The sequence below is a fragment of the Piliocolobus tephrosceles genome, chromosome 5 (assembly GCF_002776525.5).
Source record: "Piliocolobus tephrosceles isolate RC106 chromosome 5, ASM277652v3, whole genome shotgun sequence".
In the NCBI taxonomy this organism is placed as follows: domain Eukaryota; kingdom Metazoa; phylum Chordata; class Mammalia; order Primates; family Cercopithecidae; genus Piliocolobus; species Piliocolobus tephrosceles.
In genome coordinates, this window is record NC_045438.1 from 87,488,669 (window position 1) to 87,500,479 (window position 11,811).

The window sequence follows — 11,811 nt, forward strand, 5'->3', positions numbered from 1 at the left end:
AGAAACTAAAAAAAAAAACAAAAACAAAAAAACTTTCTCATTTTCTGTATTAATAATATGTCAATAAGTAGTAATGATTTATAGAATGCTATATAGAGTATTTGGCATTTTGCTTGCTACTTGAGTTTGGATCCAAGACTGTGGGTAAGAAAAAATATTTTTGGTAACTAACGTCTTAGAATTTTAGAAAATACGCATTGGTAATATGACTTTAAAATCATAGACTGCTTTGATCTAATGCATGCTGTATGTTAACATAAGATAAAATATTTCTTGCATTTTATAACACTAATTTTTTATGAGCATTAATTTTTAAAAAATAGGCAGAACTTACATACGATAAAATGTATATTTGGAAGACAGTACATTTATTTATTTATTTCCAGTTGGAAGACAACTAAAAAACTGTATCCACTTGTGTAACCACCACCCAAAACAAGTTATAAAACTTTCTCATCACCCCATAAAATTTCCCAGTGGCCTCTTCCACTCAATTTTTACCTCACCTGAAGCAACCACTTTCTGATTACTATCACTATAGGTAAGTTTTGCCCAGTTCCGGACTTCATATCAGTTAAACTATATAGTATGTATTATTTGTGTCTGGCTTCTTTTACTAAATACAATATGTGACATTCACCCATGCTATAGTTGGTAAGCCCCTTGATTTTTGTTTTCAAAAATATCATGAGTCTTGTGCTGGATCACAACATACTGAGAAATTGGAAAATGTAAAATAATAAGTTTTTTATATAGTTAAAAATTACCTCGAAGATCCTTCGACCCTAACCCTCAGCCTAGTTTGAGTCTCCTGGATGATGCCAATACCACCTGGGACCCTGGCCTTTCTGGGAAAACCTCCAACACAGGGAACCAAACATTACATGAGGCATTGAAAGCACCACAAGTTCATACTTTAAAAAACATTTAGAAACGTTATTTAAGTTTCCCTGTGATGAGAGATTATCCTTCATAGTTTTAATGTGTATGGGGGGCTATCGTGAAGACAGGAAGGAATTTCCTCAAACAAATATTTGGCTCAAGTTTTAGTTTCATTTCTGAGTCAGAACATCTACAATTCTAAAACAGGGACCCTGTTTCAAATTGCTTGACTCCTGTGAATTATTTGCAAATCATAATCATGTTTCTTCAAAGATAGATTTCTATATTTGATGTGAGAAAGACTATCTAGAAATTCATCAATTTTACATGTGTTCTAGTGCCTTTCTTACTTTATAAAGTTGTAGAAATTTACTTCAAAACTGAACAATGTTTGAGCCACTTGTCATGTTGTCCTTCACTGTCCATGTGATCAATAAGATATATTATGCTTTGTTTCCCTGAGTAGGGCAGGGATTAGGATTATTAACAGTACCAATAGATCACAGTCAGCTTTCTCCTTTCCTCTATATAGGGTAATTCCTTAAAGAGATAACTCTCGTTAAACCTTTTATTCCGACCTTCCTATTGTTTATGGTAAATTTCCATTCCACTAGCCGAAAAGTAAACAACTGCAACACAAGTGATAATGACAGTGATAAATTAATAATTGACACTTGTCAGCCAAGGATTATCTAAACACTATTTTGAATACACTTAAGAACTTCGGAAAATATCTGAAAAACAAAAGACTTGAAAAAATGTTATATATTTCTAAATAAATATTGGGATGTAGGGCAGCAAATCAAGAAAATTATAACATGTGTTTCTTTTTATTATTATACTTTATGTTCTAGGGTACATGTGCACAACGTGCAGGTTTGTTACATATGTATGCATGTGCCATGTCGGTGTACTGCACCCATTAACTCGTCATTTATATTAGGTATATCTCCTAATGCTATCCCTCCTCCCTACCCCCTCCCAACAATAGGCTCCGGTGTGTGATGTTCCCCTTCCTGTGTCCAAGTGTTCTCATTGTTCAATTCCCACCTGTGAGTGAGAACATGCGGTATTCGGTTTTCTTTTCTTGCAATAGTTTGCTGAGAATGATGGTTTCCAGCTTCATCCATGTCCCTACAAAGGACATGAACTCATTCTTTTTTATGGCTGCATAGTATTTCATGGTATATATGTGCCACATTTTCTTAATCCAGTCTGTCATTGATGGATATTTGGGTTGGTTCCAAGTCTTTGATATTGTGAATAGTACCACAACAAACATATATGTGCATGTGTCTTTATAGCAGCATGATTTATAATCCTTTGGGTATATACCCAGTAATGGAATGACTGGGTCAAATGGTATTTCTAGTTCTAGATCCTTGAGGAATCTCCACACTGTCTTCCAAAATGGTTGAACTAGTTTGCAGTCCCACCAACAGTGTAAAAGTGTTCCTATTTCTCCACATCCTCTCCAGCACTTGTTGTTTCCTGACTTTTTAATGATTGCCATTCTAACTGGTGTGAGATGATATCTCATTGTGGTTTTGATTTGCATTTCTCTGATGGCTAGTGATGACCAGCATTTTTTTATGGGTCTGTTGGCTGCATAAATATCTTCTTTTCAGAACTGTCTGTTCATATCCTTTGCCCACTTGTTGATGGGGTTGTTTTTTTCTTGTAAATGTGTTTGAGTTCTTTGTAGATTCTGGATATTAGCCCTTTGTCAAAAGAGTAGATTGCAAACATTTTCTCCCATTCTGTAGGTTGCCTGTTCACTCTGATGGTAGTTTCTTTTGCTGTGCAGAAGCTCTTTAGTTTAATTAGATCCTATTTATCAATTTTGGCTTTTGTTGCCATTGCTTTTGGTGTTTTAGACATGGAGTCCTTGCCCATGCCTATGTCCTGAATGGTATTGCCTATTTTCTTCTAGGGTTTTTGTGGTTTTAGGTCTAACATTTAAGTCTCTAATCCATCTTGAATTAATTTTTGTATAAGGTGTAAGGAAGGGATCCAGTTTCAGCTTTCTACTTATGGCTAGGCAGTTTTCCCAGCACCATTTATTAAATAAGAAATCCTTTCCCCAGTTCTTGTTTTTGTCTGGTTTGTCAAAGATCAGATGGTTGTACATGTGTGGTATTATTTCTGAGGGCTCTATTCTGTTCCGTTGGTCTATATCTCTGTTTTGGTACCAGTACCATGCTGTTTTGGTTACTGTAGCCTTGTAGTATAGTTTGAAGTCAGGTAGTATAATGCCTCCAGCTTTGTTCTTTTGGCTTAGGATTGACTTGGCAATGTGGGCTCTCTTTTGGTTCCATATGAACTTTAAAGTAGTTTTTTCCAATTCCGTGGAGAAAGTCATTGGTAGCTTAATGGGGATGGCATCGAATCTATAAATTACCTTGGGCAGTATGGCCATTTTCACGATGTTGATATTTCCTATCCATGAGCATGGAATATTCTTCCATTGGTTTGTGTCCTCTTTTATTTCATTGAGCAGTGGTTTGTAGTTCTCCTTGAAGAGGTCCTTCACATCCCTTGTAAGTTGGATTCCCAGGTAATTTATTCTCTTTGAAGCAATTGTGAATTGTGAATCATGAGTTCACTCATGATTTGGCTCTCTGTTTGTCTGTTATTGGTGTATAAGAATGCTTGTGATTTTTGCACATTGATTTTGTATCCTGAGACTTTGCTGAAGTTACTTATCACCTTAAGGAGATTTTGAGCTGAGACAATGGGGTTTTCGAAATATACAATCATGTCATCTGCAAACAGGCACAATTTGACTTCCTCTTTTCCTAATTGAATACCCTTTATTTCTTTCTCTTGCCTGATTGCCCTTGCCAGAACTTCCAACACTATGCAGAATAGGAGTGGTGAGAGAGGGCATCACTGTCTTGTGCCAGTTTTCAAGGGAATGCTTCCAGTTTTTGCCCATTTAGTATGATATTTTCTGTGGGTTTGTCATAAACAGCTCTCATTAGTTTGAGATACGTTCCATCAATATTGAATTCTTTGAGAGTTTTTAGCATGAAGGGCTGTTGAATTTTGTCAAAGGCCTTTTCTGCATCTATTGTGATAATCATGTGGTTTTTGTCTTTGCTCTATTTATATGCTGGATTACGTTTATTGATTTGTGTATATTGAACCAGCCTTGCAACCCAGGGAGGAAGCCCACTTGGTCATGGTGGATAAGCTTTTTGATGCACTGCTGGATTCCGTTTGCCAGTATTTTATTGAGGATTTTTGCATTGATGTTCTTCAGGGATATTGGTCTAAAATTCTCTTTTTTTGTTGTGTCTCTGCCAGGCTTTGGTATCAGGATGATGTTTGCCTCATAAAATGAGTTAGGGAGGATTCCCTCTTTTTCTATTGACTAGAATAGTTTCAGAAGGAATGGTAGCAGTTCCTCCTTGTACCTCTGGTAGAATTCGGCTGTGAATCCTTCTGGTCCTGGATTTTTTTTGGTTGGTAGGCTATTAATTATTGTCTCAATTTCAGAGCCTGTTATTGGTCTCTTCAGGGATTGAACTTCTCTTGGTTTAGTCTTGGGAGAGCATATGTGTCCAGGAATGTATCAATTTCTTCTAGGTTTTCTAGTTTGTTTGTGTAGAAGTGTTTATAGTATTCTTCGATGGTAGTCTATATTTCTGTGGGGTCGGTGGTATATATCATGTGTTTCTTAAGAAGGAGGGCTTCTGCTTCCTCCTTTTCCCTTTCCTCCTCTGTCCTCCTATTGCTTTTTCTCCAAGTATTTCTTCTTTATGAACCCTTCTAGGCTTTGGTTTGTTACTCACAATGTAAGTTACATGTCTGTTTGTTCTCTGCCTCATCTCAACAACCTGACATATAATAGATGCTGATTAAAATTTTTGCCTAAGCGTATATAGTTGATGACTGGCAGACACAGGAGGAAGCTTGGTTTCTGTCTAGATCTCTTATTCCTTATAACCACATCAATTGTATTTGTCTGGTAAGTCTGTTGCCTCCTCTTCAGCACAGCCACCACTGATTTAATTCTAGACTCTCACCTGGGTTTATGCAATTTGTTTCCAAATTTGTCTCCACCAGTTGCCTCCTAACAGTGCATCCTCCACAAGGTCCCAAGAAGACTTTTGTAAAACTCAAATTTGATCATGTCACCTTCCTGCCTACACCATATGATGGTCCCCCTGATGTAAGATGAAAGACAAAAATCTTTCCCATAACCTACAAGCTCCTACAAAATCTAACTCTTTTCTGCCTCTCTACCCTCATATTCCTTCTTTTCTCTCACTTCTCAATGCAGCAACTCAGAACTACTAATATATATGAGAGCCGATTCTTTGAATGTACATTTCCTGCTTTGTCATTGTGGTTGCTGGTTTTTTTTTTTTTTTTTTTACTGAAAACTCATCAGCTGTCTACGGATGGCTGATTACTATTCCATTATCCAAGACTTTCAGGAACACCCCTGCCCCTCCCTAAGCACCTGGGCCCTCCTCTGATATCCCCCAAACCAGTGATATCATCTGCATCTCCATGAACTATGTTAGCACTCGCCTCTCAGTCTTTCACTACCCTTGCCCCCAATTTTCCTCTTATCAAAAGCACTATGTGTGGTTGATCCAATCAACTTAGCTTCCAAATTCATGAACCTCTTCCTCTTCATTTCAGCAGTACATTTCCAAGATGCTTTGTTGCATCTTATCTTTGCCTGAACCTCATGCAACTCTGCAATCATAAACTTTATTATGTATCCAACTGTATTTACAACTCTCCCCACTTTGACTTTCTCACTCCCTTCCTCTCATTACACTTGCCCGTTTAACTCATGACCTCTAAACTTTGGCTGCAACTTTTCTAACAGTCTTCCCATCCCCTGGGCTTATATTCCTCCACTGAAAAATAGTTTATGTTCCCTGAATACACGCCCTCAGAGCCCATTCACCATTAACCTGCAGGTAAGGTTAGGCCCCTATTGCTTCACTAACTCTGTAAAGCAAATACCACCAAATCTCTCTCAATTAACAGATCCAATGGGCTCTTGTCAGTCCTTATGTTTTTCATTTTTCTGAGGCATTCACCTTTACTGACTTCTCTCTCTCTCTCTTGCTTTATTTATCACTGTTCTCTGGTTCTCGCTGGTATTGTCCTCCCAGCCTTCTTCAAGCATTTGTATTCCTAGGGGACTGTCCTCAGTTCTCTTTTCTCCTTGGCCATCTCATCACCTCCATGGCTTCAACTATTAGTCACATATTGATGATCCCAAAATGTTTGCCTTTAGTTCAGATTTCTCTCCTAAGCCCAGATTTGTATGTACCAGTGCACCCTGTACTTCATCACAAGAAACTCCCAACAAATCCAAAGATGAGGCTATTGTCATTCCTTTAAAATTGTATCTTCTTCCTGCATTTCTGTTGTTATAGTTATGAACTGTATTGCCCTCCACCCAACAACTCATGCCAGAAATGCAAGAATCTTCACAAACATCCCCATTTTCTTATGTCCTGCATTGAATTAGGAATCAAGTTCTTTCTCTTCTACATTATTAACATCTCATCTTGTCCCTTTCCCACTCCCGTCACTGTGTTGTTCCAACCCACCAACCCTTGCAACAGTGCCTGCAAACTGATTTCTGTACCCCGAAGGCTCATACCCTTCTAGACCTTTTTCCTAAACACAAATCCAATCTCATCTGTCTCCTCCATCTCTAGTCTCTACAGCTGTGGCTCCTACCTTGGTTGCATGTTAGAATACCTAGGGAGGTATTTTTGAAATACCATTACTCCATATCCAGATTGAATTGGTTAGACTGGGAGTAGTATATTTGTTGTTGTTGTTTTCTTAAATCCCGAGGGATTCTATTGTAAGGCCAAAGATAAGAACAAATTCTACAAAATAACATCAAAAGGCCTTATTTAGACTTGCAAGGTCCTACTTACTGCCTCAGTTTCATCCTTTCTGGCTGCATTCACTCTATGGGCAGCTGTATAAAATGACGTAATTCCCTTCCCCATTGCCGTGCTAACACTGTTCCCTCTCTCTAAAGCTCCTTTTCATCACTTGTCTGTCTGAAAATACATATTCACCTATCAAGGCTCTGATCATGTCACCTGTGATGGGCTGAATTGTGTCCCAAAATTCATATGTTGAAGCCCTAATCCTAGGACCTCAGAATGTAACTATATTTGGGGATAGTGTCATTAAAGAGAAAATTAGGCCAGACACGGTGGCTCATGCCTGTAATCTTAGCCCTTTGGGAGGCAAAAGTGGGCAGATTGAGCTCAGGAGTTCAAGGCCAGCCTTGGCAACATGAGGAAACCCCATGTCTACTAAAAATACAAAAACAAACAAACAAACACTGGACATGGTGTTGTGTGCCTATAGTCTCAGCTACTTGGAAGGTTGAGGCTTGAGAATCACTTGAACCTGGGAGGTGAATGCTGCGTTGAGCCAAGATCGCACCACTGCCCTCCAGCCTGGGCTACAGAAAGTGACTCAGCCTCAAAAATAAAATAAAATTAAATTAAATTAAAAAAATAAAAAAGAGAGAAAATTAATTAAAGCAAAATGAGATCCTATGGGTATGCCCTAATCCAATATGACTGGTGTGCTTTATTAGAAGAGGAGCTTAGGACACACACATGAGCATGCAGAGGAACAACCATGTGAGGACACAGCAAGAAGGCAGCCAGTTACAAGCCGAGGAGAGAGGTCTCAGAAGGAACCAAACCTACCAACACCTTGATCTTGGACTTCTGCTTCCAGAACTGTGAGAAAATACATTTCTGTTGTTTAAGCCACCTAGTCTATGGTACTTTGTTATGGCAGCCCTAGCATATTAATATATCACCTGTACACAATCTTTTCTGAGACCACTCCTTCCCTCCAGGAAGTATTGGCTTCTTCTTTGTTTCTGCCTATATTCTACACCCTTGTGGGCTTATAGATTGGCAGGCATAGCTCTTTACTGTTCCTATTTGGCTATTGTTTTCAGGAGGCCAGGATTCTAAGACTCGGGAAAATAGATGTCTCCTCTCAGTTGCCTTTGGCCTAATAGGTGCTACAGTCAATAACTACTTGTACAAGTGAACTAGATTTGTGAGATGACTCAAAGGGAGAAGTGTTCCTCTATCTGCCTCATTTCTTATTTGGTGTCTAGAACAAAGTGAACTTCTCAGGTGTGCCAAGCCTACACGTGCCACTCAGCCACTCCACAAGCTGCTTCCTCTGCCAGCACTGCTTTTGTCTTCTTTCTCTAGAAGGCTGACTCCTCAGCCTAATGAGTTTCCCTTAGACTCATCCCAACAGTTCCGCCCTTGGAAAGCCTGCACTAATTATCACAGATTGGGTGAAGGTTCCCAAGGATCTCCCACAGCATGTCTTGTTCACCCGAATTAAAACATACTGCATTAATTGTAAATGTCTGTTCACTAGACTGGGTACCCTTAGATTGTGGATTTTTGAGGGAACATAATGTATCTTTTTTTGTTCTTTAGGTTGTCAAAGCCTATCACAATTCCAGCATGCAATAGGCACTCAATGAAAATTCTTAAGAAACCCTGGCTCTCCCTTAAGGTAACATGGTATAAGAGTTAGAATTAGGAATAGGAACAGCTCCAGTCTCCAACTACCAGCACGAGCGACACAGAAGACCAGTGATTTCTGCATTTTCAACTGAGGTACTGGGTTCATCTCACTAGGGAGTGCCAGACAATTGGTGCTGGTCAGCTGCTGCAGCCCGACCAGCGAGAGCTGAAGCAGGGCGAGGCATCGCCTCACCTGGGAAGCGCAAGGGGGAAGGGAATCCCTTTTTCTAGTCAGGGGAACTGAGACACACAACACCTGGAAAATCGGGTAACTCCCACCCCAATATTGTGCTTTAAGCAAACGGGCACACCAGGAGATTATATCCCACACCTGCCAGGAGGGTCCCACGCCCACAGAGCCTCCCTTGTTGCTAGCACAGCAGTCTGCCATCTAACCGCAAGGCAGCAGCGAGGCTGGGGGAGGGGTGCCCACCATTGCTGAGGCTTAAGTAGGTAAACAAAGCCGCTGGGAAGCTCGAACTGGGTGGAGCTCACAGCAGCTCAAGGAAGCCTGCCTGTCTCTGTAGACTCCACCTCTGGGGACAGGGCACAGCTAAACAACAACAACAACAAAAGCAGCAAAAACCTCTGCAGACGCAAACGACTCTGTCTGACAGCTTTGAACAGAGCAGTGGATCTCCCAACAGGGAGGCTGAGATCTGAGAAGGGACAGACTGCCTACTCAAGTGGGTTCCTGACCCCTGAGTAGCCTAACTGGGAGACATCCCCCACTAGGGGCAGACTGACACCCCACACCTCACATGGTGGAGTACACCCCTGAGAGGAAGCTTCCAAAGTAAGAATCAGACAGGTACACTCGCTGTTCAGCAATATTCTATCTTCCGCAGCCTCTGCTGCTGATACCCAGGCAAACAGGGTCTGGAGTGGACCTCAAGCAATCTCCAACAGACCTAGAGCTGAGGGTCCTGACTGATAGAAGGAAAACTATCAACAGGAAGAACACCTATACCAAAACCCCATCAGTACGTCACCATCATCAACGACCAGAGGCAGATAAAAACCACAAAGATGGGGAAAAAGCAGGGCAGAAAAGCTGGAAATTCAAAAAATAAGAGCGCATCTCCCCCTGCAAAGGAGCACAGCTCATCGCCAGCAACGGATCAAAGCTGGACGGAGAATGACTTTGACGAGATGAGAGAAGAAGGCTTCAGTACATCAAACTTCTCAGAGCTAAAGGAGGAATTACATACCCAGCGCAAAGAAACTAAAAATCTTGAAAAAAGAGTGGAAGAATTGATAGCTAGAATAATAAAGGCAGAGAAGGTCATAAACGAAATGACAGAGATGAAAACCATGACACGAGAAATATGTGACAAATACACAAGCTTCAGTAACCGACTCAATCAACTGGAAGAAAGAGTATCAGCGATTGAGGATCAAATGAATGAAATGAAGCGAGAAGAGAAACCAAAAGAAAAAAGAAGAAAAAGAAATGAACAAAGCCTGCAAGAAGTATGGGATTATGTAAAAAGACCAAATCTACATCTGATTGGGGTGCCTGAAAGTGAGGGGGAAAATGGAACCAAGTTGGAAAACACTCTTCAGGTTATCATCCAGGAGAACTTCCCCAACCTAGTAGGGCAGGCCAACATTCAAATTCAGGAAATATAGAGAACACCACAAAGATACTCCTCGAGAAGAGCAACTCCAAGACACATAATTACCAGATTCACCAAAGTTGAAATGAAGGAAAAAATCTTAAGGGCAGCCAGACAGAAAGGTTGGGTTACCCACAAAGGGAAGCCCATCAGGCTAACAGCAGATCTCTCGGCAAAAACTCTCCAAGCCAGAAGAGAGTGGGGGCCAACATTCAACATTCTTAAAGAAAAGAACTTTAAACCCAGAATTTCATATCCAGCCAAACTAAGTTTCATAAGTGAAGGAGAAATAAAATCCTTTACAGATAAGCAAATGCTTAGAGATTTTGTCACCACCAGGCCTGCCTTACAAGAGACCCTGAAGGAAGCACTAAACATGGAAAGGAACAACCGGTACCAGCCATTGCAAAAACATGCCAAAATGTAAAGACCATCGAGGCTAGGAAGAAACTGCATCAACTAACAAGCAAAATAACCAGTTATTATCATAATGGCAGGATCAAGTTCACACATAACAATATTAACCTTAAATGTAAATGGACTAAATGGCCCAATTAAAAGACACAGACTGGCAAACTGCATAAAGAGTCAAGACCCATCAGTCTGCTGTATTCAGGAGACCCATCTCACATGTAGAGACATACATAGGCTCAAAATAAAGGGATGGAGGAAGATCTACCAAGCAAATGGAGAACAAAAAAAAGCAGGGGTTGCAATCCTAGTCTCTGATAAAACAGACTTTCAACCATCAAAGATCAAAAGAGACAAAGAAGGCCATTACATAATGGTAAAGGGATCAATTCAACAGGAAGAGCTAACTATCCTAAATATATATGCACCCAATACAGGAGCACCCAGATTCATAAAGCAAGTCCTTAGAGACTTACAAAGAGACTTAGACTCCCATACAATAAGAATGGGAGACTTCAACACCCCACTGTCAACATTAGACAGATCAACGAGACAGAAAGTTAACAAGGATATCCAGGAATTGAACTCATCTCTGCAGCAAGCAGACCTAATAGACATCTATAGAACTCTCCACCACAAATCAACAGAATATACATTCTTCTCAGCACCACATCACACTTATTCCAAAATTGACCACATAATTGGAAGTAAAGCCCTCCTCAGCAAATGTACAAGAACAGAAATTATAACAAACTGTCTATCAGACCACAGTGCAATCAAACTAGAACTCAGGACTAAGAAACTCAATCAAAACCGCTCAACTACATGGAAACTGAATAACCGGCTCCTGAATGACTACTGGGTACATAACGAAATGAAAGCAGAAATAAAGATGTTCTTTGAAACCAATGAGAACAAAGATACAACATACCAGAATCTCTGGGACACATTTAAAGCAGTGTGTAGAGGGAAATTTATAGCACTAAATGCCCACAAGAGAAAGCAGGAAAGATCTAAAATTGACACTCTAACATCACAGTTAAAAGAACTAGAGAAGCAAGAGCAAACACATTCAAAAGCTAGCAGAAGGCAAGAAATAACTAAGATCAGAGCAGAACTGAAGGAGGTAGAGACACAAAAAAACCCTCCAAAAAAATCAATGAATTCTGGAGTTGGTTTTTTGAAAAGATCAACAAAATTGACAGACCGCTAGCAAGACTAATAAAGAAGAAAAGAGAGAAGAATCAAATAGACACAATAAAAAATGTAAAGGGGATATCACCACCGACCCCACAGAAATACAAACTACCATCAGAGAATACTATAAA